Below are 25630 nucleotides of genomic sequence, written 5' to 3'. Positions count from 1 at the left end.
ATGTCGTTCTCAGATGACCCCTTTTTCAGGTAGAGAGAGACTTCAGACAATTAGACTGATACCTGCAAACAATTGTAAACGACCAAAACTTGTGGACTGTAGTCAGTACGATAGCACATCGGATATCTAAGAGGCAACTAGGCAACTGCTTAACTTTCAGTCTATAAGATAAAGTGGACGCTCTGAATATCAAAGTAATGTCAACAGGTCACAAGAAGTGTTTCCTCAGTTATACATAATGACAGACACATATAAATTTTATTACGAGAAAGGGGAGAGAGGAAATAGCACAAAACATTCGCCACCAAAAACTAAAGAGAGCCTATGGAAGAACCTGCAAGGTGTACAATAAAAGATGCTTGTCTAAAAACACTAAAATTAGGCACTATAAGCTGAAGCCGTGTATGCCAGTGCAACCCTGACAGTCCACATAAAAGGTGACCTAGAATACTTATTAAAGGAAAACCGTAAAATCATAAGGGCCAAAGAAAACAGTAGAAGGCTATAGACTACAGTCTCGTCAAACAACTGAGAAATTGTCCAACCTGGCAGCATACATTAGAAAAAGGCGATTAAAATTTTATGGGCATATCTGTAGGCTTCCCAAAACAAGACACGCACAAAATTATTAAACACAGTAAAACTATATCCTGTATAGAGGACGTCAAAAAGGACCTACAAAAAGCTCAGATAAATTATTCAGATAATTTGGACAGAAATGTATTTAAGCAGAAAGTTGACAGATGGGAAGTTAAGTCAGATAAAGAAGCTCCGAAAAAAGCAGGAACAAAATGGACAGAGGAAAGGAAGACAGCCCTCGTAGAAAAAATGAGAGCAGTGTGGAAAAAAAAGGAAAAAGAATCAAGAAGATTTGGGTGATCCAACAGGGTCTAATCGCACATAATAATAATAATATATTAAAAAGAAAAGAAAGAATGCTGTGGCCACCTACACATGTATGTGTAGATTTGAGCATTTCCGGAGCATGCTCATACCAGTGCGGGTGATGTAGAACAGTGTAGCAACAATAGGTTTAGAAGTAGGTATATTTGTAGTTAGTCGGCTAATCTCAAGTTCTGCGGCTGCCAGCGATTTAACTTTAATTTCCTTTATTTTATTTTATATAATTTTTTATTTTGATTCTTATTTTTCAAATATTCTATTTTATTTCTGCATTAATATCATAAGTAGTTGCTGTTAACATGATTTACTACTACATACATAATATAAAACATTGTATGTCACTATGATTAACGAATAATAATAAAAGATCTGAGGATGGTCATTACGGACTGAAACCGGTCATCGTCAAAAGAATTGTTATTGTGATCAAAGAGTGGAATAAAAAACATTTGACAGTATTGGATCACTGTTCGTATACGCGACTATGTCGCAGCTGGTGAAAAACAGTTATGTACGACCTGCTTAGAGTTTCCAGGTAACTGGTCTAAAATTCAAAGCAATAAAGTGAATTTAATTGAGTTTTGTGAATGAGTTGCTTTCGACTGTGAGGTGCCGGGGCTGTTACTAGGCGCTTATCAGCCACGCGACACGGTATTCAGTTTTCAGCGCACGTCTTCGCTTCTAAGTAACATGCGCAGCTGCAACTTCAGCATGCCGCTTCACAGTACAACCAAGCGACAGAGAAGACATTGAGAATGCTTTCCTGCCTTACAAATTGTTTTAATCTCTTTTAACTTGTACAGATAACAAAACTATCATATTGCGTCAACTTACTATGACAGAAAGTGTTGGAATGAAAGAAAGACTAGTCGTCACAAGAGAGAGAGAGAGAGAGAGAGAGAGAGAGAGAACTGAGGCTCCTGTAGGTTGCTGACAGTCCTTTACTCGCCAATGGGTGAAACGCTCTTCTGAAACCTGTTAACCTGTTTACATTCACCAGCAGATACAAAGAAATATTGACACACAGTGAAACATCAAGGGAAATTACTGTTATACTGTTACAACCATAATAAAAGAAGCAATTATATCTATAAACCCTTTTAAGCCAGATACATTTTTGAGATTTTGCGTACTGTGCACGTTATTCGATCTGATTGGCGATCCCCTGCGCTCTGATACGACAGTTTTATTATCACTGCTGGTTGAAAGTGACACCTGTCAGATGACCGAAACAGCAGGATTTAGAGGATGCCTCCCAGGGTAACAGCCTGAAGCTAGTCGATCGCGGCCTACGCAAATTTTAGCTGTTCATGGGAAGCGGACGTTTCCCCATGTGCAAACACGCAGTAGCAAAGATCTTATCCAGTTCCCGCCACGCAGAATTATACAGTTACACAGAAAAATGTGCTATCACAAGCAAACTGAGACTAACTGAAAACTATGAGAGAGATTGCAACAACTAGAGATTAAACTACGCGGTTTTGTATTTTAAGGCGGCACCGAGCTACACTACTAAAATTGAAATCTACAGGTAATAGAGACATAACAAGTAAAACTATAAAACCAGACCTTGGTGTGTTTTAGACTAAGGCAATGGCAATACACTAAACTTATTCACAGGAAAGACAAGCGTAAGCTGCTGTATAAACACTGACATAAACGCTGACTGCCCTGTACCGCCCTCAGGCAAATCAAAATTTTAGAGCACAATGGTCATCATAACGATAAAATATACACTGAGTTGACAAAAGTTCTGGGATAGCGATAGGCATATATACATATAGCGGTAGTATCGCCTACACAAAGTGCAGGGTGGGGCAAATATTTAGAAGAGTACCCCAGAGTTCTCAAATTTTCTGTTTTTCTTACACCCTCCCAGAATACACACGGTAATTGTGACTAACAAATAAATAACAAATAAACAATAAATTGGCTGGATGACTGAGCGAAAACACTGGTTTTCAATTTTTAACTGAAAAATCCGTGTGTGACATATTTGCAACCTCATCCTATAGTGAATTTATTTATTTATTTCATTAACAGTACAAAGTAACTCACCGCCTTGAGATGTAAGGTGGGTCGGATGCTTCTAAATTTAACAGCAAAGACTTCTCGTTCTTACAGTCTTATTGGTATACAGTTGTTAATGCTTTTTTAATAATATAAAGAACATTATATATAAAGATTTCTCTATGGTTAAAGCGAATTGAATGCTTAACAATTGTTAGAATGGTTCCATTTAATTTGTTTCTGCCTAAGTGATGAGAATATGATTTACATAATGCAAATGTCAAAGAAAAATAAAAAAAGAAAATGTATTACAATGAGTATGGTGAAAATAATTTGCAGTATGTAGAGGATATACTGTATTTGGATGTGTAATACAGTCTAAATAGTAAGTTGGTTGATAATGGCTTATTTCTACCGATTTTAGATGAGAAGGTCTCGGTAGAACCTCGAGCTATTCTCATCTGAAATGGTTTGTGCTTATGTAGGTTTACTGTGTCTGTGTGTATTGGTACATTACTGGAAATGTTGCCATTCAGGACACTACATGACATTCTGCAGCTGTTTGTTTGCCCTATTGTTGGTAGTTGTGGTATATTCTATGTGATACCTTAGATGCAAACATTTAGCTTTACATTAGAAATACATTTATGTTTGTAAATTTGTTAGTAGAAATAGAATGTAGTTCATTGCTACTTGAGTGCATTATTCCTTAAATAACTTAATACATTACATTTTTAGTTTTATACATATTTTATACAGAAAACACACTTGATATATAAAATTCATTGACTGTAGCTTTGAATAGAGAAGAGAATATACTTCCGTCTACAGACAATAAGACGAGCAATACATTACTGCTCGTGTGCAGTATACTTTAAACACTATGCAGTATGTCGTTGGGGAAAAGGAGCCTCAGAATAAAATTCTTCGGGCCTTCTCCTCCCAAGCGACATTACCTTATTACTACAGCCTTAGTATGTGGTGTCGGTGTTTTTTTTGTTTTTTTTTATTGTTGTGTTGTTTGTGACTGTGTGCGACATGCCGTGTCATGCTTTGTTGGTTGGGCTTCCTTACGTGTTCATCCCTTCTGAGTCATGTTCACATAAAAGTTCCTTCCTCGGTTTCGGAATCTGTGATCATGCTTTTGACCTTCCATGTCGTTTTTGTGTTGTTTGTGCTTGTGTACGCCTCCTTCCATATTGGTTTTGGCGCTTGTATTCTTCATAGAGTGTGTTCGATACAATATCGGCTACGCTATTTATTTTGTTCCTGTCATTGGGATTACGTATTATTCTGGTGATGTCATTGTCGTTGTGTATAGGCCCCAATTGTGCTAGCGTGTTGCATAGCAGTGTGAGATGATCTGGTGTTCCAATTTCTCTTCGAACGCATACTTCATCGTTAGTCCCATGCGGTTTAAGTGTGCCGGATACGGCCCGTGGTCTGTCAGGAGATGGACCATCCCCTGGCTTGGGTCGACATGTCTTCCGTGTACGTCAGGAAAGAAAGAGTGTACTCGGCGATCCTTGTCGGATGCATCCCACTCTTTCTGCCATGTTTCAATCCGCCATTGTTTCCTTTATGTTTAGTTCATAATGTTAATTCCCGTAATTTCTGTGACTTTATCGAGCCTGGCCCTCTTAAGCCAGTAAAGCGCAGCTCTATAACGTATTCTTATGTCTATAGGGCAGGTCCCCATCAAAACGCGAAGTGCCTCTAGTGACATGGTGTTGAAGGCTCCGCTTATTCGCAGTACACTACGTTGACCTTGTCTTGCAAGTGCTGTATGTTCAGTCTATGAGCACGAGCACTTGCAGCGAAGCATGCGATGGATTCAAATATCGCAATGTGGTCGGTCCTTACGTCTTAATAGGTAATTTGTACTGAGTTGTGTTGAGTCTTGCTAGTTTGTGCATAATTTTGGAGGCTCTGTCGATTGTCAATTTGATGTGATAGTTGAAAGTCTGTTTTACGTCAAGATGCAGTCCGAGATGACGTGTGACTTTCTTTCTCTGTATGTTTGTATTATCTAATTTTAGAATTGGATTCCTTTCTAGTTTCCCTCTGAGCAGTAAATATGCAGTTTTGTTGGGAGCTATTTTTAATTTATTTTCTTTGCACAGCTGTTAATTTTCTGAAGCAGTTGCGTGCCTTTTGTCTCTAGTGCTGCTCTCTAGTTGGCTGACACCACTACGAGCAGGTCATCTGCGAACCATACCACACTTCTTACCGTGTCGTCACTGTCCACGGTGTTCAACAAGGACTCAACTGTGATATCCCGGAATATTGGTCCGCAGATCGACCCTTGTGGAGCCGGCTTTTTTGGCCGAGCGGTTCTAGGTACCTCAGTCTGGAACCGCACGACCGCAGGTTCGAATCCTGCCTCAGGCATGGATGTGTGCTAGGTTTAAGTAGTTCTACGTTCTAGGGGACTGATGACCTCAGATGTTAAGTCACATAGTGCTCAGAGCCATTTGAACTATTTTTCGACCGCTGTGGACATCTCTTTGTTATCCTCTTGACAACCTTTCGTGTACCAGCCTGCCACTCCGCCACTCTGCCTCTGCAGTAGACGTGGAGGCTATTGTAGAGGGAAGTTGATAGCCTCATTTCCCTAAACCTGTCGAAGAGAGATGGCCACCACAAGTTGTCAAAAGCCCCGGCTATGTCGATTGGTATGGCGGCCAAGTGTTTGTCGCTGATGCTGTCTGTAACTGTCAGTGCTTGGTTCGGCGTCTTCTATTGATCTACCTTCCCTGAAGCCGAACTGATGGGGCGTTAGGCCGAGAAGACGTCTGTGCTTTTGTAAACGGTCACACAGAAGCCTTTCCTGTACCTTGCCGAGAGAATTTAAGAGACAGATAGGTCGGTACGTTGTGGGGTCTGTTGTCTCTTCGTCTTGTGATTTCCTGATTAGCAGTTATCCAGAGGTTTGGAATTCAGCCTCTCGGTAGTGCCTCGTTGAACATGTTAGTAAGAAAAGGTGTGATTTGTGTTACTATTTGTTTCAATGTTTCTGAAAGTATTTTGTCTGGGCCGGGTGCTTTTCGGTTTTTAAGCCTGCTGATTGCCGTCGCCACTTCTTGCGCGAATGGCATGGTTACACTATCACTGATGTATGGTTGCTTCATCCTCTCTCTTAGGTTAGCGTGGCGTCGCTCGTCATCTGGGAGGAGCCTGTTCAGGAGATATTCGGCTGTGCTTCTCCATCCTCTGGTTATTGTGCCGTCAGCTTGTTCTAGTATTAACAGAACTGTCGATATCTTAATTCGTTCTGTTTCTATCTTGAATGGTTGTCCCCAGATGTCGTTCTGAAGCTGTGATTTGACAAAATTGGTCTGGTAGTCTTGCGTTGTTGTCTTTAGTTGTTTTTGATATTTCTGTTTAGCGTGACGATACAGGTCAAGTCTTATCTGTCTTTCAGGAGCTGTCTCTGCTTGTAGGTAGTACTTTCTTTTGCCCCGTGAATCCTTCTTTAGTCTTGCCAGTTCTGTCGACCACAGATGTTTCTGTCCACACCCACTTTTTTCCCGTGGTATAACTGTTTCCTACGCTCGTTGTAGGACCTCAGTCAGTACATGCGTTTTGTAATCTATACTGCCTTCAACAGTGTATACTGACGGCGCCTCAGCAATATCTCGAACTTTTTGCCAGTCGGCTCTTCCTATGAGTAAATGTTGCTGTTCATGGTCCATGTTTTGTGGGCCGGCCGCGGTGGCCGAGCGGTTCTACGCGTTTCAGTCGGGAACCGCGCGACTGCTACGGTCGCAGATTCGAATCCTGCCTCGGGGATGGATGTGTGTGATGTCCTTAGGTTAGTTGGGTTTAAGTAGTTCTAAGTTCTAGGGGACTGATGACCTCAGATGTTAAGTCCCATAGTGCTCAGAGCCATTTGTACCTTTTGAACCATTTGTTATGTGTATTGACATATCTGTCCGTGGTTATGACGATTGCGTTGCGGTCGCTGTGTGTGGCTCTATCTAATACCCTCCATGTGTTGACTAGTGGCTGCCCTCCTTATTCAGTATGAAGAGGTTGCATTAATTTACCACGTCAAGCACTAGTAGCTCTCTGTCGTCAGTTCTATCTGAGTTCCACAGGGGGGATTTTGCGTTGATATCGGTTAGAATGAGCAGCCTTTCTCTTCCTGAGTGTCGTGCAATGTCTTTTATTTTGTCTAAGAAAGGCTCCATATTATACGAGTACCGAGCGTAAATAGACGCCATGAGCCATACATTCTGCCAGTCTTATTTCTGCTGTGGCAATGTGTTCAGAACAAAACTGGGTTATCTGCGTTACTTTGAGGTTTTTATTAACTACTATTATCGTGACTTTCACGTTTGGTGTTCCTGCTATTGTGATGTAGTGTGAGGAGAGCCCTGAAATCTTCCTGAACGCAGACGATGTCTGATTTTGTCTCTTCTAAGAGCCTGCCTAGTTCCATGTTTACTAGGGTACTGCCCTGGCAGTTAAGTAGTATTACCTTCAGAAGGGATATCCAGTGAAGGAAAAACACTTGGGTGTGGTTTCTTTAAAATCCAGGAACACACGTCCATGTGCTCTCACGAAGTACTTATATACTTTCTCTAGGTTTAGGCCCTCTCCCCTTCGTGCACATGCCTCCCCTAAAAGCTTACATAGTTCTTTGGGATTTTTTGGCAGATTTTCAACTTTTAGGATTATCCTGTCAGTTTGTTCTGTAGTTGGGAAGCAGATTTTATCCCGATTTTCATGCTTGCTTAGTATTACATAGCGAAGAGCTGTTTGAAATATATCCTTGTTTTCTAGTCTGCTAAGCCGTACCTTCTAAATTTCCTTAGTTTACGTGATTAACGGTATTCCTGTAGTGAATGAGACCATTTCAAATTTTAAAGAATCGGTTCACAGCTTTGAAACAGCGATCCTTCCAGGCACACTGCAACATTTAAAATGCGTTCGCCATAAGAAATGGCAGCAGACAGGACACATCTGCTACAGTGTTATACAGCTTTTGTATGATCCCGTCTCCATGATGGCATCATGATTGCACGGCAAGCGTTGAGTTTGCATACCGAAAGACGCCCTGCGCAGAGGCTAGCAAGCCGCTATCGTGCATCAGGCGGCAGCTCTTAATTGTGCGATAAGCTCGTAAAATCCACAGTCCCACCCGGTCAACGTCACACCGTAACGTTTCCCGCTTACCTTTTGGGATTCATTCTCTGTACAGAGTGCAACGATCCCTTCAGCGGTTTTCATTTTATACCACCCGGCTCATTCCGTACTGAACACCCCTTGCAGTAAGAATTGTATGCATTTCAAGATCGAGGAGGATACCTACAGCGCATAGTATGCGCAAGAATGCCTGTTACATAATCACTTCCACTAGGGTCAGATTATCCGCTGTTCGTTCCAGTGTCATTTCTACGTTGGTAATGAGGTCCTGTTCTTGTAGGTCGGATAGCTCCCATTCAAAATATGAGGGCATGTTGAAAACTAATGTCTCCAAACGTTTTATGCGAAAACTCTTAAACCTTCTCAAATAAAGCAAACTTTACCAACATTCTACTACTTCATTCTGCATATGTACATATTTGCAGCCCTCTGCCTCTAGAGGGCTCAGAATTGTGGCATGTAACATGGCTGCGTGTAAAGAAACTATGTCGGTTCCCGGCAGACAGCGTGCTGTAATCGAGTTCCGAATTCGAAGAATTCGTCCACACGAAGAGCACCCTCTCCTTCACCATGATAACTCCAGACCGCACACGAACGCTACGACATCAGCAACAAACCGACGCCTTGGGTTCAGTGTCGTCTATCATCCTTCACACAGTCCCGACTGAGCGCCATCCGATTTTCATCTGTTTCCAGAAACTGAAAAATACCTCCGATGACTTTACTTTGATAGTTATAAAGCAGAGGTGAGGTTTTGGTTCCGTCAAACATTCCACAGTGACGGTATCAACAAACTCGTCTCTCATTGGCAGAACTGTGTTCGTCGCCAGGGTGACTATGTTGGGAAATAAATATGTAGACATGAAGAATGAAAATGTGGAATGTAAAGCACGTTAGTTTTATACAAAAAAGCACTAAGAACTTTCACGTAAAAAATTCGGAGGCATTACTTTTCAGAAACAGAGGTCTGTTTCAGACTTACACTGAAAATTTTCTTTATTTCCTTTAATAATATTACATTGTTATAACTGCCACGAAGCAGCTATATTTTCTCTTCTCTGAATATAGAGAAGAAGCCACGAAGCAGCCAAAGCTTCTTTTCTCCGAATATCAGTTGCATTTTCAGTGTTTTATGGGTCCTTAAATCTGTGTATCTTTCCTTGTTTCCTGCCACCACATTGATGCAAGCCGTTTTATTCTAAATATTCTTTTTGACTCTAAGGCGCTTCATTAATGGCTGCCTGTCGTTCGCTGTAGCGCTTGTGCTTTTAACAGGAGTCTTCCTTTAATGGGTTGTTACTTAGCAATCGACTACTTTTTGTGAGAGATTTTTATTTCATCGGTCTCAGAAATAAGCTTCTTATTGGCGATTTCTTATGCGGAATTTAACGGCCGTCGGTTCTGTTCTTGTGGGACTCTCGCTTCGGAGGCTCACCTGAATATAAATTTAAGACTTCTTCTCGTCTCATAAAATTGATCACTCAGCTGCATAGAAGTACCTGCGTGTTCGTACGAGTGGAGGCTAATAGGTTTCCGAGTAGAAAATTTACGACCGTTGACCCTTGTCAAAGGCAGAAACTGTCTTGTGTTTCACCCCCGGCTTTGAGTTTACAGTAAAGACACATCGGCTGTCGAAATTTTATCAATAAATTGTCGAAGTATTCGTAACAAGGTTCCCGAATTTACTGCCCTCCGGGAAAGTTCTCGCGCTTAAATTATTCTTGGGAGCGAGAGCTGGCCGAAACTCGAAGTAGAAAGCTCTGAGATATTTAGCGAGTCATGGAACGTATATCGGAAAGAAAGATTAGACGCCTTAGAAAGGGAGTGTTCCCTGCAGTTGACATTAATATTGTCTCTATTGAGGTCGAAGTTGCGTGTGACAGTGGAGTTATATGGTCCAGTATAATAGATCTACAACCGATTCCGCTGTAAAAGTTGTAGAATCATTCAAGAAAGTCTACGACCAGCAGCGCGTAAATAACTAAATTATGCAATCCCAGTTGGAGGTGACTTCAACCCAACAAGTATAGACAGGGACGTCTATGGATTTATTGCGGGGGGCACACACACAGACAGATTTTCGAAGTGCTTTTGAACATATTTTCCGAAAACTGCCTTGAGCAGCTAGTTCGGTAGCCCACACACAATGAAAATATCATAGACCTTGTAGCCTCAAACACGCCGGACCTTATCGACCGCTTCAGTATAGAGATGGCGATTAGTAATCACAGTGTCATCATAGCGACTATGGTTACGAAAGTTAATAAATCATTCAAGAATGCTAGGAGAGTACTTCTGCTAGAAGGAAGAGGTAAGCGGTTGTTAGCATCTCAGTCAGACAATGAATTCACATCACTTAGTTCTAGTGCCATGGACGTAGAGGAATTACGGGCAAAGTTTAAACAGATTGTGTGTGTGTGTGTGTGTGTGTGTGTGTGTGTGTGTGAAATCTTATAGGACTTAACTGCTAAGGTCATCACTCCCTTGTAAATTGTGGTCTGGAGAACTATTGCCTAGAAAGTGGTTTAAGAATGGAAAAGGCCCACCGTGATTTAACTACTAAATACCGAAAACGCAGAAGAAACGACGGATTTTGCTCTCTCAGTTCAAAAGAGAATGTGCAAATGACGACAGGAAACGGTTAGTAGAGATTCGTACGTCTGTGAAGACATCTATGCGCGAAGCATACAACTACCACCGTCATAGTTTAGCAAAAGATCTGGCCGAGACTTGAGAAAAATTTGGTCCTATGTAAAATCGTTAAGCCGGTCTAAGCCTTCCCTCTAGTCACTCGTTGACCAGTTTGGTGTGGAAGTAGAAGAGTGCAAAACGAAAGCCAAAGTTTTATATTTCGCGTTTAAGCAATCGTTCAGGTAGGAGAATCGTACAAGCATCGTCGTTTGACCACGGAACAGACTCCCGTATGGACGACATAGTAATAAGTATCCCTGGCGTAGAGAAACAACTGAAAGAGTTAAAAACAAATAATTCGCTAGGTCCGGACGGGACCTCAGTTCAATTTTTCGAAGAGTAGTCCACAGCAATGGTCCTTTGAGTGTCTGTCATTTATTATCCTCGACGGCGAGTGTTCATGATAGAGAAGGATCTCGACAGGATCCTATCACACAATGTGACAGGATCGCTACCATGTTCTGCATACGTGGGAGAGTTGGAAAATAAGTTTCCTCTGTCGACTGAGGTCAGAGTTGTGTGTGACAGGAAAAAAAAAATAGAGAATGAGACATTAAAGATAAGACATATTTTCATTTTTCTACATAATTTCCAAGTACATTCAGACATTTGTCATGCCGCTTTATAAGCTTCAACAAGCCTTCCAGGAAAAAATCAGGGCGTTGCTTACGGCAGAAGCGTTGAACGGCTTGTTTGACGTCAGTATTGCTGCCAAAGCGCCTTCCGCCGAGAGTCTTCTTGAAGAAGCAGGAAACAGATGGAAGTCACTTGGTGCGAGATCCGGACTGTAAGGCGGATGGTGTAGGCGCTCCCAACCAAGAGTTGCAATATGGTTTTGCGTTGCCGTCGCCGTGTATGGTGTCGCATTGTCATCCAACAGCAGAACTCCAGATCTGAGGAGGCGAGGCCACTTTTTCCGAATCATCTCTTTCAATGTCGACACAGTGGCACAGTACCGCGTAGCATTGATGGTTGCATCCTCCAGAAAGTCCAGCAGCAAAACTCCTTTGTCGTCCCAGAAAACGGTGAGTAGCACTTTACCTGCAGACGTAGTGCTTTTCAACTTCTTTCGGACAGGTGATGACGGATGTTTCCACTCCATGGATGCGGCCTTCGATTCGGGCGTGTGATGGTGAACCCACTTTTCATCCCCTGTCACAATCCATGTGTGTCGGGGTGAGTTGGCGGGGCACCCATCGTGCTGACACCTTCCTGTATCGAAGAATGTCGTGGATGAGCTTGTGAGCTCGGTCATGTCCGATTCCAAGTTCTGCCGCTACTACATCGATGGTGATACGCCGGATCCCTTTAATCATGTCATCCACCTTCCTGACATTTGCATCTGTAGTGGCAGTGCGCGTCCGTCCAGGTCTCGGTATGTTCTGCATTTGCTGACGTCCATCACTGAATTGCTGGCACCATCTCCGCACCATTTGCCTCGACATCACACCTGACCCATACACCTCAACAGGGCGGTTATGAATTTCTGTGTCTGATACTTCACGTGCCCATTCATAGCGGATAACAGCTCTCACTTCCACCTTTGACCACGACTCCAAAACGCACCTTCTCTCCACAACTACGGGAAACGACTGAGCGGCTGTCCTCCGCTTTGCACTGCGACAGCGCCATCTGCTTGATCGCGGTCGACCTCTACCCAATGGTGCATCGGTGTCTTGCACGTGCGCGCTCACCTGCCGTGTCGTCTATCTCCCATATCACACAACTGTGCCCACAGTCGACAAGGCAAACTTATTTTCCAACTCCCCCTCGTACATAAATGATCTGGTGGACGGGGTGGGCAGCAGTTTGCAATTGTTTGCTCATAATACTGTGGTGCACGGGAAGGTGTCGAAGCTGAGTGACTATAGGAGGATACAAGATGACTTAGACAAAATTCTAGTTAGTGTGATGAATGGTAGCTAGTTCTCAATGTAGAAAAATGTAAGTTGATGCTTAAGAGTAGGAAAAACATACTCGTAATGTTCACATACAGCACTAGTAGTGTCCTGCTTGACACAGTCATGCCATTTGAACAGCTGGCCGTAACGGTGCAAAGCGATATGAAATGGAACAATTATGTGAGTATTTGGTAGGGAAGGTGTATGGTCGACTGTGGCTTATTGGGAGAATTTTTGGAAAGTGTGGGTCACTTGTAAAGGAGACCGCATATAGAACGTTATTGCGGCCTTTTCTTGGGTACTGCTACAGTGTTTGGTATCAGCACAGGTCCGGTTAAAGGAAGACATCAAAACAGATCAGAGGCGGACTGAACATCTGTTACCGGTACGATCGAACAACACGCTAGTGTTACGGGGATGCTTCTGGAACGGAAATGCGAATCTCTGGAGAGAAAGTGACGATCTTTTCAAGAAAAGCTGTTGAGAAAATTTAGAGAACCAGTATTTGAAGCTGACTGCTGAATTATTCTACTCCCGCCAGCGTAGATTTCGCCTAAGGATCGCGAAGATAAGATACGAGAAATTGGGGCTGATACGGAGGCATAACGGACACATACAGAGTCGCTCTATTTGCGAGTGGAACAGGAAGGGAAATGACTAGTAGTGGCACAGGATGCCCTCCGACACACAGCGTACGGTGGCTTTGGATTATGTATGTAGATGTAAATATAGATTCCACACGTAAAATAAAATGCCGTGTGGTTAGGACCTCCCATCGGGAGGCCGTTCGCCCGGAGCAAGTCTTTCGAGTTGACGCCACTTCGGTGGGGATGAAATGATGATGATGGTGATGGTAATAATGATGATGATGATGATGATGATGATGATGATGATGATAAGGACAACACAACACCCGGTCCCTGAGTGGAGAAAATCTCCGACCCAGCCGGGAATCGAACCCGACCGTTAGGTACGACATTCCGTCATGCTGACTACTTTCTTTTCTTTTATTATCGGATTGACTTGTACTTTCATGAAAATCAGACAAACACAGTCAAATCATCATTTAATATCAGCTGCAAAAAGAAAATCAACAAATTAGTTCAAGCACAAACAATTATTAAATTCTGAACGGGAACACTAACCCATTATCCCACCCTTCTTGTCAACTTTTTTTTATATACATGGGGGAGAGAAAAAGTGACAAAACAAAGCTACAAGGAAGGCGACTCAAGCTCAGGGAAGAAACAGGGATCATAGGGGAGCTTGACCAACACCCTGATGGTTAAACACAAGAAAAAGCATTGTAAGTAGGCTGTTTAGGTTTTTATATTGGTAACGCCACGTAGCGCTCTGTATGAAAATCACTGGCTGTGCTGTGTGCAGTCTGTGGCTGGTTTGCATTGCTGTTGGCCATTGTAGTGTTGGGAAGTTAGCTGTTAACAGCGCGTAGCGTTGCGCAGTTGCAGATGAGCCGCCAGCAGTGGTGGATGTGGGGAGAGAAATGGCGGAGTTTCGAAATTTGTAAGACTGGATGTCATGAACTGCTATATATATTATGACTTTTGAACACTATCAAGGTAAATACATTGTTTGTTCTCTATCAAAATTTTTCATTTGCTAACTATGCCTATCAGTAGTTAGTGCCTTCCGTAGTTTGAATCTTTTATTTAGCTGGCAGTAGTCGCGCTCACTGTATTGCAGTAGTTTGAGTAACGAAGATTTTTGTGAGGTAAGTGATTTGTGAAAGGTATAGGTTAATGTTACTCAGGGTCATTCTTTTGTCGGGATTTTTGAAAGTCAGATTGCGTTGCGCTAAAAACAGTTTAAACACAGTCATGTATAATTTTTCTAAGGGGACGTTTCATATGGCGACCCTGTCAGGATACCTCACTGCAATCTTCTGATTTTTTTCTTGTAGTTTGTGCAATTAGTGCAGCCTTTGTTTATTGCTAGCATGTAATTGTAGAGAGAATTTCCTTTGTAACTGTAGTTTTTCATTCTTGTACAGTAAAACATTTGTGGCATGCATGTAGATTTGCACTAAGTATTTCGCAGCTGCGCTTGCAATTAACGAGATATTATTTTCAATGCTATGTTAATGTCTTTTCTTATTTCCTCTTCAAATTGTGCTTTTCTGTGTTGTCGTGTGAAATATTGTGACAATAATGGCGTGTGAAATACGTAGTACTAGGCTCCAAAGTAAACTGAGAAATGACAGTGAACACGAAAGCAGTGTGTTAGCGCCACCTTGTAATGAATTAACTAATGTTCAAAGTAGTAATTTGGTAACTGTGCATAGGGAAATGGAGCAGGCTGCAAATAATGGTGTAGGCAGTGAAACAATTAGTGAACAGGGAAGCATTATCGATCGATCAGTCGGCAACAGCTTGCCTCAGGAATTCGAAATGAGAGGACACAATCCTGCAAATACTGTAGATTCAGGTTTTGCGTCCTCGCCGTTTTCTCAAATAAGTCAAGACACATTTCCTGCTTTTCAAAATGCGAATATTGCCGGTTCAAATGCATTGCCGAACAGCACCGAAGAACATGTTTCAGACACCAGTGCATTGTTATTACAATTAATGCAACAAATGGGACAAAAGCTTCAAAAGTTAGACACAATGGAACAAAATCTTCAAAAGTTAGACACAATGGAAGAACACCAGAGACAAACACAGGAAAAGCTTAAAAAGTTAGACACCACACTTGAACAAAGACGTGAAAATTTAACTACTGAGATACATAACATTGAATCGAAATGTCAAAATGTCTGTAATGACGTAAAAACACAAATTTGTGAGCATTTTCAACCTATTTTTTTGCGGCATAAAAATGCATAACAGAATCACGAAGCAGCCATAAAAGAACTGCAAACCATTGTTCATGAAAATCATGAGACCTTGTGGGCTAAAATTGACTCAGATGCATCTACCGATTCGGTTACGCTACTTGCAAAAACTCAGGAAAACTTAAAGGACACAGTAGATACGATTTCAACACAAATGGACACTCTGAAACTTGGTTCAGAAAAACACACTGAGGAAATAAGTACACTATCGGAGAAAGAAGCCGAACTTTCGGATCAGTTCACTAACTTATCTGCAAAGGCAGATGATGATCCGAATGACACAAGACCTGTAGCCATCACTGACACAGAAGAGTATGAACAAATTAAGAAAATCAAACAAAATCAGAATCAAATTAATACGCAACACAAAAGAGAAATCCGGGAAGTACAAGATCAGTTGGCACAAGTAATACAAAAATTACATATTCCAGAGGACACTCGCGCTCCAATGCGGGAAGAGGGACTTAGAAATACGGAAAAGCCACAAAATAATAACACAGGGCATTTCGGAAATTATGAAAGAAATTGGCAAGGTGCACCGAATTTTGAGATGGAACCGCCGACACGACGTAACAATGATCGATATCCAGAATGAGATTTTCACTCTGCAGCGGAGTGAGCGCTGATATGAAACTTCCTGGCAGATTAAAACTGTGTGCCCGACCGAGACTCGAACTCGGGACCTTTGCCTTCGCGGGGAAGTGCTCTACCATCTGAGCTACCGAAGCACGACACACACCCGGTACTCACAGCTTTACTTCTGCCAGTACCTCGTCTCCTACCTTCCAAACTTTACAAAAGCTCTCCTGCGAACCTAGCAGAACTAGCACTCCTGAAAGAAAGGATATTGCGAAGACATGGCTTAGCCACAGCCTGGGGGATGTTTCCAGAATGGGATTTTCACTCTGCAGCGGAGTGTGCGCTGATATGAAACTTCCTGGCAGATTAAAACTGTGTGCCCGACCGAGACTCGAACTCGGGACCTTTGCCTTTCGCGGGCAAGTGCTCTACCATCTGAGCTACCGAAGCACGACTCACGCCCGTTACTCACAGCTTCACTTCTGCCAGTACCTCGTCTCCTACCTTCCAAACTTTACAGAAACTCTCCTGCGAACCTAGCAGAACTATCACTCCTGAAAGAAAGGATATTGCGGAGACATGGCTTAGCCACAGCCTGGGGGATGTTTCCAGAATGAGACTTTCACTCTGCAGCGGAGTGTGCGCTGATATGAAACTTTCAGGCAGATTAAAACTATGTGCCCGACTGAGACTCGAACTCGGGACCTTTGCCTTTCGCGGGCAAGTGCTCTACCATCTGAGCTACCGAAGCACGACGCACGCCCGGTACTCACAGCTTTACTTCTGCCAGTACCTCGTCTCCTACCTTCCAAACATTACAGAAGCTCTCCTGCGAAGTTTCAGTGACCGATATGCTACTCGCCGACACGATGATTTTGACTATAAGCTGTTCATTACTACACGTAAATTCAAAACATTTAAGAATTCTGGCAACGACATTCATCCACATGCGTGACTCCATCAATTCTCTCATTGTTTTCCTCCCAACTGGTCATTAGAGCACAGATTGGAATTTATGTGTGGCTATTTAGAGAATGAACCAGCTGTAAGAATGTGATCGGTCATTCACGATTGCCACAGTGAAGGAGAATTTTATCATGCCTTCCTCTCAGCATGTTGGTCTCAAGCTACACAAGACCGAGTAAAACATAGCATCATAATGATGAAACATTTCGAACAATCTGAATTTTCCAGTCTTGTGAAATATTTTGAAGACATGTTGCACAAGAATCAGTACCTGTCAAACCCATACAGCCCCTCACAACTCATCCGCATTTGCTTAATCAAACTACCTGAACATTTATGACATATTATTTTGGCAGGACGTGGCAAAGATGACATTGAAGCTTTTCAGGGACTGTTACAAGAATTGGAAATTGACACTGACAACCGCGGAACGCGGAAACAGGAACACAACAATTACAGGTCACATCCGTCACAATTCCACGATGAAACAAATAATAACTGGACATGACAAGACCAGTTACAGAGAAAGATCGCATTTCCGTAGTAATGAATATGACAGAGACAATCATGTTGTTGTTGTTGTGGTCTTCAGTCCTGAGACTGGTTTGATGCAGCTCTCCATGCTACTCTATCCTGTGCAAGCTTTTTCATCTCCCAGTACCTACTGCAACCTACATCCTTCTGAATCTGCTTAGTGTATTCATCTCTTGGTCTCCCTCTACGATTTTTACCCTCCACGCTGCCCTCCAATACTAAATTGGTGATCCCTTGATGCCCCAGAACATGTCCTACCAACCGATCCCTTCTTCTGGTCAAGTTGTGCCACAAACTTCTCTTCTCCCCAGTCCTATTCAATACTTCCTCATTAGTTATGTGATCTACCCATCTAATCTTCAGCATTCTTCTGTAGCACCACATTTCGAAAGCTTCTATTCTCTTCTTGTCCAAACTACTTATCGTCCATGTTTCACTTCCATACATGGCTACACTCCATACAAATACTTTCAGGAATGACTTCCTAACACTTAAATCTATACTCGATGTTAACAAATTTCTCTTCTTCAGAAACGCTTTCCTTGCCATTGCCAGTCTACATTTTATATCCTCTCTACTTCGACCATCATCAGTTATTTTGCTCCCCAAATAGCAAAACTCCGTTACTACTTTAAGTGTCTCATTTCCTAATCTAATTCCCTCAGCATCACCCGACTTAATTAGACTACATTCCATTATCCTTGTTTTGCTTTTGTTGATGTTCATCTTATATCCTCCTTTCAAGACACTGTCCATTCCATTCAACTGCTCTTCCAAGTCCTTTGCTGTCTCTGACAGAAATACAATGTCATCGGCGAACCTCAAAGTTTTTATTTCTTCTCCATGAATTTTAATACCTACTCCGAATTTTTCTTTTATTTCCTTTACTGTTTGCTCAATATACAGATTGAACAACATCGGGGAAAGGCTACAACCCTGTCTTACTCCCTTCCCAACCACTGCTTCTCTTTCATGTCCCTTGACTCTTATAACTGCCATCTGGTTTCTGTACAAATTGTAAATAGCCTTTCGCTCCCAGTATTTTATCCCTGTACCTTTAGAATTTGAAAGAGAGTATTCCAGTCAACATTGTCAAAAGTTTTCTCTAAGTCTACAAATGCTAGAAACGTAGGTTTGCCTCTCCTTAATATTTCTTCTAAGATAAGTCGTAAGGTTAGTATTGCCTCACCTGTTCCAGTGTTTCTACGGAATCCAAACTGATCTTCTCCGAGGTTAGCTTCTACTAGTTTTTCCATTTGTCTGTAAAGAATTCGTGTTAGTATTTTGCAGCTGTGACTTATTAAACTGATAGTTCGGTAATTTTCACATCTGTCAACACCTGCTTTCTTTGGGATTGGAATCATTATATTCTTCTTGAAGTCTGAGGGTATTTCGCCTGTTTCATACATCTTGCTCACCAGATGGTAGAGTTTTGTCAGGACTGGCTCTCCCAAGGCCGTCAGTAGTTCCAATGGAATGTTGTCTACTCCGGGGGCCTTGTTTCGACTCAGGTCTTTTAGTGCTCTGTCAAACTCTTCACGCAGTATCATATCTCCCATTTCATCTTCATCTACATCCTCTTGCATTTCCATAAAATTGTCCTCAAGTACATCGCCCTTGTATGGACCCTCTATATACTCCTTCCACCTTTCTGCTTTCCCTTCTTTGCTTAGAACTGGGTTTCCATCTGAGCTCTTGATATTCACACAAGTCGTTCTCTTATCTCCAAAGGTCTCTTTAATTTTCCTGTAGGCAGTATCTATCTTACCCCTGGTGAGATAGGCCTCTACATCCTTACATTTGTCCTCTAGCCATCCCTGCTTAGCCATTTTGCGCTTCCTGTCGATCTCATTTTTGAGACGTTTGTATTCCTTTTTACCTGCTTCATTTACTGCATTTTTATATTTTCTCCTTTCATCAATTAAATTCAATATACCTTCTGTTACGCAAGGATTTCTACTAGCCCTCGTCTTTTTACCTACTTGATCCTCTGCTGCCTTTGCTACTTGATCCCTCAAAGCTACCCATTCTTCTTCTACTGTATTTCTTTCCCCCATTCCTGTCAATTGTTCCCTTATGCTCTCCCTGAAACACTGTACAACCTCTGGTTCTTTCAGCTTATCCAGGTCCCATCTCCTTAAATTCCCACCTTTTTGCAGTTTCTTCAGTTTTAATCTACAGGTCGTAACCAATAGATTGTGGTCAGAGTCCACATCTGCCCCTGGAAATGTCTTACAATTTAAAACCTGGTTCCTAAATCTCTGTCTTACCATTATATAATCTATCTGATACCTTTTAGTACCTCCAGGGTTCTTCCATGTATACAACCTTCTTTCATGATTCTTAAACCAAGTGTTAGCTATCATTATGTTGTGCTCTGTGCAAAATTCTACCAGGCGGCTTCCTCTTTCATTTCTTAGCCCAGACCCATATTCACCTACTATGTTTCCTTCTCTCCCTTTTCCTACACTCGAATTCCAGTCACACATGACTATTAAATTTTCGTCTCCCTTCACAATCTGAATTTCTTTTATTTCATCATACATTTCTTCAATTTCTTCGTCATCTGCAGAGCTAGTTGGCATATAAACTTGTACTACTGTAGTAGGTGTGGGCTTCGTATCTATCTTGGCCACAATAATGCTTTCACTATGCTGTTTGTAGTAGCTTACCCGCATTCCTTTTTTCCTATTCATTATTAAACCTACTCCTGCATTACCCCTATTTGATTTTGTGTTTATAACCCTGTAGTCACCTGACCAGAAGTCCTCCTGCCACCGAACTTCAATAATTCCCGCTATATCTAACTTCAACCTATCCATTTCCCTTTTTACATTTTCTAACCTACCTGCCCGATTAAGGGATCTGACATTCCACGCTCCAATCTGTAGAACCCCAGTTTTCTTTTTCCTGATAACAGCATCCTCTTGAATAGTCCCCGCCCGGAGATCCGAATGGGGGACTATTTTATCTCCGGAATATTTTACCCAAGAGGACGCCATCATCATTTAATCATACAGTAAAGCTGCATGCCCTCAGGAAAAATTACGGCTGTAGTTTGCCCTTGCTTTCAGCCGTTCGCAGTACCAGCACATCAAGGCCATTTTGGTTATTGTTACAAGGTCAGATCAGTCAATCATCCAGACTGTTGCCCTTGCAACTACTGAAAAGGCTGCTGCCCCTCTTCAGGAACCACACGTTTGTCTGGCCTCTCAACAGATACCCCTCCGTTGTGGTTGCACCTACGGTACGGCTATCTGTATCGCTGAGGCACGCAAGCCTCCCCACCAACGGCATGGTCCATGGTTCATGGGGGATAGAAACAGACAATTTGGCAACCAGAACTATTATTATCACGGGAGACAGAATAACTTCAGACGCAACGGTCCACCGTGCAGTGATAATTCAGGGAGAAATTCTCCACTACTTAACCGACAAAAAAGAAACTACAGGAACTACCGACATGACGACAGACGATATAATCATAACGACAGACGTGAATTTCATCAGAACTGGCGGAATTCTAACAGGGCTGTGCCCTCTCGGCAAGGCGAAATTGTAGAAGTTAGGTCTCCTAATCCCAGTAACGACTCACGCCAACAAAGAAACAAACAATGAGTCGCACCGCATGCAGCCACGTGCGCCAGCTGGCTCAGGGAAAAATAACAGAGGCTAACCTTCAGAAAAATTCTAGTATTCTTTACCGACGTATGCCACATGATAATTACGTTAAACTTGAAACTCTGCATACTAGGAAGAGCAAAGGGTTATACCACATTTCACATGTAAAACCATTTATTGAGAGACAATCTGCTTTTTAACTTAGTGTTTGCTATAAAATTTTTCATTTCACGTTAATAGTACTCTTTTTCAATCTTAGAAACTGTTAACATGCAACTATGTTTTAAAGTTAACTATCCAGTCAAGAACCAAGAGAACTTATTTCAACAGAAATTACGAATGCATTGTTATAGTGAACAGACGACACAGTGTTGTTATTTGTACAATCTTGCTTGTTAGTAGCACGATTAGGTAACGACTATAAGGCTCACATACTTAGAACATTTACCAGTACTGCTAATGAGATTTTAATGCAACATTTTGGTTTACTTGAAAATACATTCTGGATTTAAAGTACTTTCTGTGAGATACCAGATGACACAGTGGTTAGTTTATGTGACAGCTACAAGATTTTATCACGACGCTACTAATGAGTGACAATTTACAATGTTGCTTTTGCGGTGTTTCTGTTTTATATCTGCACAGTTTTTCTGAATTGTTCTGGAAAGTAAAACATGTTTTAGTAGTAACTTTTGTGGTATAGCTACAATGAGACAGCCTTTTCCGTAGCACAACAATACGTTACAGCACAGTACTTTCTTCATCACGGCAATAAGCGTAATAACTAAGATATCTATACGCAAAGCATTTCACTTTTGTTTATCATGAGGTAAGTACATTGACTTCTGCAGAACTTAGCTTTCGGAGGACGATAACTACGACACTTCCACAGAGATTATCTTACAACAAGACGCACTGTTTGGCGCTACAGTACACGTATTTGAGTGATTAATTTTGTACTTAAAACATTTATTTTTAAAGATATTTGAAGTACAATGATACAAAGGTTTTCCGTGATACATTTCATTCCATTGCCGTAATCTGTAACACCTGAGGGTATAATTACATTAATCCTCAGGGATACTTTGTGTACCATGTGTTTGGCAAGCACAAGGAGCCCTAGCTAATATGGTATTTGCTTATACAACTTTACACATCGGTACCATATTTCTCTAACACATAAATTACACAGCTATCTGATTATTTAACAGAGAAACAAACATTTTTTTACTACATCAGTGACACATGTTTACGCAATTACACAGATGGATAACTTCACACTTATGAAATTGTATTTTGTCTGTACTTTGTGAACTGTTCATATTTTTTCGGAACCATTGTGATAGTATGAGGGCTTTGAAAGATATATTTGGTATGGGATCACGATTTTTGGAGTACATTTGAGGTAGATGACACTAATTAAATGAGCAGAGAATTTTTTTTAGGTTTTGAAATTATTGTAGAAAGCTACGGCGTTTTTGAGATTTGACTGAGGTTTTATGATGTTATTATTACAATGACGATGTGTATTATGCTGTTGAGGTATGTTTATGATCAATAAGCTGAGAATCTTACTTAAAGAGTTATTAAATGTGTGTAAATGCGTGAATGTATCACAATGCAGGGGAAATTTTTTTTGACACTGTTGTATTTATAGGATTTTGTTTCTACACATTCGTAACGCAAATTCTCGACCTGTGAAATTTTTTTATATGAGACTGACACTACTGTCGTTAATATTTCGGTAAGAAAGTTAAGTGACCTTCACATAATGCGTCGTGGACGCCCAGGTGTGTCACCTGCCTGGAGAAAAAGCCATTAGGTGAAAAAAAAGAGAGACCATTAACCTCGCTATTGACATTCCTTTGTGGAAAGCATCGCAAATACGAGACGCTCATTGCTTGGAAACATATGATTATATTGTGGAGCGCGTACTTTGTGCTACTTACTGAAATGCTTATAAACTGATGGTAAATATTCTTACATCTGCACACCTGATTATGACAAGTGTCTTTCTACAAGAGTTGAGAGAATTTCTACTAACTTATGAAATCTCACATGACTATTGAATTCCCGGGTTCGATTCCCGGCGGGGTCAGGGATTTTCTCTGCCTCGTAATGGCTGGGTGTTGTGTGCTGTCCTTAGGTTAGTTAGGTTTAAGTAGTTCTAAGTTCTAGGGGACTTATGACCACAGCAGTTGAGTCCCATAGTGCTCAGAGCCATTTGAGCCATTTTTGAACTATTGAATGATATTTTAATGCTTTGCTTTTCATAGTTGCTTATTTCATTTGATATCTGGTTTCCAGCTGTGTTGCAGCATTGGTTTTATAAAATAAAATTAAATGCATTTGCTAATGTGAACACTTTCTGTCAACAGATCTATTAAATAATAATTTTATGATCCATGTTCTTCGAAAAAGGAGCACTTGGAAAGGAAAGAACAATAAGAAGGGATTAATAACTACTTGGTAATTTTTTTGGTAGAATAACTTCTTGTGATGCACCACTTTAATGACATAGATATTAAGATGTGAATAGACATTTCCCTTTTCTGCATTGTTGTCTTTAGTGTAATATTTTTTTTCTGCTTGAGGTTTGTCATGTTTAGATATAAGTTATTGCGTTTGCTGCTGCTTTTTGCCAGGCTTAGTGCTACTGAATTTCACTTTGTATTACTCTGTTAAGCCAGTTTTACTACTGATTTATTTTTCTTGTTGCTGCACATTGGCTCATATTAGTTGTAATATTGCAATTTCTCTGCTAATTTAGATTTACTGCTGCTTGCTTTGCCAATTTGCACATTTTTTGGCCTTGCGGTTTGTGTTAATTTGTTATGTGCTGCTGCATTGCCTCGTCCATTGGTATATACATCTGAGCTCAGTAGATTTAAGTTAGCTTAAGACGGGGTAGACTATAGAAGAAACTAACTATGATGAATTGGAAGAAATGCATTGAGAAGCTATAAGAAAAGGGTTTGGCCAATAAAGTAGTGTACAGTGGAGAAAAACTATTTTTGAAAGAGGATGTGAACAGAATACAGAAAGCATGCTTGGATAGGATTTTTTTGGTGGAAACAAATGTTGAAATAAGAGGAAAGCTCTACGGAATGAAGTTTTGGGTTGGACTGCAGTACCAAATGTCACACTGAAAACAAACCCTGACCTGAACTTCTGTGTTATTATGCTATGTGAATTTGTGTTTTTCCTGTCTTTATGTGTTTAGCTAATAAGAGTTATGTTGTAGAATTTTTCTAATAATATGTTATTTACTTTGTAGAGATGTTTAGACATTATTAATTTTGTTCTGTTTCAATGCTCAAGTGTGAATTAATGTTTCGAAAACTATTCTCATTATTTTATATATTTACTAATGTCATAATTCCTGTAACACTGATGTATATGTTTATTTCTATTCTTTTGTAAAGCCTGTTTTACTACAAATGTTAAACGTATTGTTATGTTCTTTAATGATGTATTTTGTACCTTTGTTATTGTATTCTTATGTTATAAAATTGTAATTGACACCAGTTCATCAAATTAAGTAACTTGTAAGTTACAATTCACTGCACACGATTCTGTTGGTCATAGTATATGGACAATATGTGAGAAGTAGGGACTGATAGTGTTTGCACGTGTGTTAATAATTCAGCAAGGGACTGGATAACAGCATTGCTGGTTCTAAGGACAATTAAAAAAAACTTTGTGAGTGCACAAGTGGTGGTTTATGGACTTGCTATATAGTACAAGACTCTTCAATGGTGATTGTGCACCTGCACAGTCGCAACAGATGGCTCTACAAGGACTACAATGGGGCTACACCTTTGATGACTCACCAATACCATTATTTCTACAAGGACTGCAGTGGGTCTGCACCTCTGGTGGCCCACCAATACCATACTCTCTACCAAGACTATAGTGGGTCTGCTCTGTGATGACCTACCTACCAATATTCTTCAAAACTTCGTCTGACTCTGCTGTGGGTTTGCTCTGTTGTGGCCCATTACCTGTCTGCATGTCAAGAGTCAGCACTGTCTTTCCGTTGGAAGGACAACACTACTTCTTCAAGACTGCATGGAAATCCATTACTTCCGTGTGCATTTTCTTTTACTGCTCAGACTTTGAGAAAAAAAAAACACTGCAATTTTACTGTGATGAATGATCAGGACTGTCTTTATGGACTGTGAGAAAATTTTAGCTTTTGACCAACATTGAATTAATAAGTGTGTGCATTTGATATCTTTGTTATTGTAATTATGAAAAATTTTATCAAATCATTATTGGCCACTGCCCAAAACAATTTGTAAAATTTTTTGTGGGGAGCATGGGGGCTATGTAAGTAGGCTGTTTAGGTTTTTATATTGGTAACGCCACGTAGCGCTCTGTATGGAAATCACTGGCTGTGCTGTGTGCAGTCTGTGGCTGG

This window comes from Schistocerca serialis, chromosome 3 (genome assembly GCF_023864345.2).
Source record: "Schistocerca serialis cubense isolate TAMUIC-IGC-003099 chromosome 3, iqSchSeri2.2, whole genome shotgun sequence".
Taxonomy (NCBI): Eukaryota; Metazoa; Arthropoda; class Insecta; order Orthoptera; family Acrididae; genus Schistocerca; species Schistocerca serialis.
The sequence above is the reverse complement of the archived record's forward strand: the minus strand, read 5'-3'. Positions refer to the sequence as shown.